We start from the raw sequence: 2,313 nt of genomic DNA on the forward strand, positions 1-2,313 counted from the left end.
ATATATATATATATATATATATATATATATATATATATATATATATATATATATATATATATATATATATATATATTCTTCAAGCTTTATATTGGGTTTAATGCTGGGAAACAAACGAAAAACCCAAATAATCTTACATACAGAATTCAAATGGATGATAATTATTCATCAACGTCACAACTTGCAAATACAACTTCGCTTGACCATTCATGTTCTTGGAATATGTGAAATGATTCGAGACAAGACGTTGAAACACAGTACAACATCTAGCGTCTACTGATACATGAATGAATGAATGAATGAATGAATGAATTCAAATGTGCATATTCTGTGTAAAATATATCAAAAATAAAAGTTAAAGTAAGGTCAACCTTTTAAAAACGTCTCGAAATTTTTCTCTGTTTCACTGCCCTGCGTCTCACAGTTTTAAACACAGTATCTACGAGCCCCTAATTGACCTAAAAGCCCCTAATAAAAACACTGTGACTTGAGATTAAAAAATACCTGCTTCAGTGAAAAAAAGAACTAGGTGAAATTTGGTTGAATTAAAGAGGATGATTTAAAGATATTCCGTCAGACACTACATGCTCAGCAGATGTAAATGTTAAGAAATCTAATAGGCATATTACTACTAATTCAATACAATCTAATAATCAGAATCAGAATTAGCTTTATTCGCCAGGTGTGCGCAAACACACGAGGAATTTGTTGTGTTTTTTTTAAGGTGCTCCTGGTACATACTTTCATTCATACATACATACACATCTGACATGAGAACAGAAAAAAAAACATTTAAATAGTTGCAATTAACATTTAGTTAATAATTAACATTGTGTGGGCATTTGTGAAGCAACTTTGCTAGATGCTCCTTTCTCTTTTATCGCCCTTAAGGCATTCACTCATGTTTGACAAATTGTCTTTATTCAGTCATTACAGGAGTTTGGGAACGTGGGCCTCTAGCAATGCACCAGGCTCTGTTCAGACAGAGTCAAAAGAGAAAAGAGAGAGAGACAACGTGAGACTAAATAGAATGAAGAAGAAAAAAGAAAAAGATTACTTAACTGATTACTTAATTTAATTTTCTAAAATATAAGTTGATAAACCCTGTTTTAAATGTTTTCAAACACCCTGCTATCATTCAGAGGCCAGTGCAGGTGTGTTATCTTTCAGAGTCCCTTTATGATAAGATCGACCACCAAGCATGAAAGGTGAGTTCAGGACCCTAACATGATATACAATGGTCTGTTCCACCTGGGTGGGCCATCTGTGCTGGAACGCGCCAACATGAGCCAGAGGGGACTACCTGCTGAGACAGGAGCCTCGGGCTCTTGCTCATAGGAGACCCCCATGTGTTGAGTGACGGTGGCATGACCCTGGTTGGAGAAGGTGGGGGAACTACGAACAATTATCTGCAGATCTGGTCTTTTTGAAAGAGAGAACAGGGTGGATCGCATTACTATAGAGTTCCATTTAATATGTATGCTGCTCTGAGGACAAATTAATCAGAACTGGGTTCTGCAGTCCACTGCGGTCTTTATTCAGTCTATTTGTGTAAAATGTCCTTATGCTTAATACACTGTGATGCCCAGCAGCTTCTTTTAAATAAGCTCTTGTGTTGTGCACCTTGCATCAGTGCACATTCTGTGTGATACTGCATTGCTTTCAGTTCTGTTTTATATATGGTGAAGAAAAGTGATACTGTTGGCCAACTCTTTGTTGAGTGATCCATAGCCAGCATGTCCTGAGTGTTTCAGTCTAATAAATCAGGGACACGGCATACAAATTTTATATATATTTACTGAAATTTAGGCAAATAGTACAGACTTTAGACCATACCTTCTATTTCAGTATAATAAAGCTTAGAGATTATAGGAAAAGGTCAGCAGTTACAGTTTCAGTCCATGTCAGAAAGCTGATACTGCCATCAACTGGTCAACATGTTACATTGACTGTATGATGCCTTTTATTCTTCATGTTTAAAACATAAACAGTTAAATGGTTTCTGTGACTCATGTTCTAAAACGTAAATTAACACCCAGTGCATACAATGTCATACAATATAAATGCTCGTTTTTGGAAAAAAGAAAAAGAAAAAAAGAAAGGTTGCATTTATTTGAACAAAAAAAATCCAATAAAAGCAGTAATGTAATATATAAAAAAAGTAATTTATCATATTCCTGTGATGCAAAGCTGGTGTCTTTAGTGTCAAGTGCTCCATCAGAAATCATTCTAATATGCTGATTTCCTGCCCAAGAAACACACACACACACACACACACACACACACACACACACACACACACACACACACATT

The sequence above is a fragment of the Sinocyclocheilus grahami genome, unplaced genomic scaffold, assembly GCF_001515645.1.
Source record: "Sinocyclocheilus grahami isolate Dianchi unplaced genomic scaffold, SAMN03320097.WGS_v1.1 scaffold1280.1, whole genome shotgun sequence".
Taxonomy (NCBI): Eukaryota; Metazoa; Chordata; class Actinopteri; order Cypriniformes; family Cyprinidae; genus Sinocyclocheilus; species Sinocyclocheilus grahami.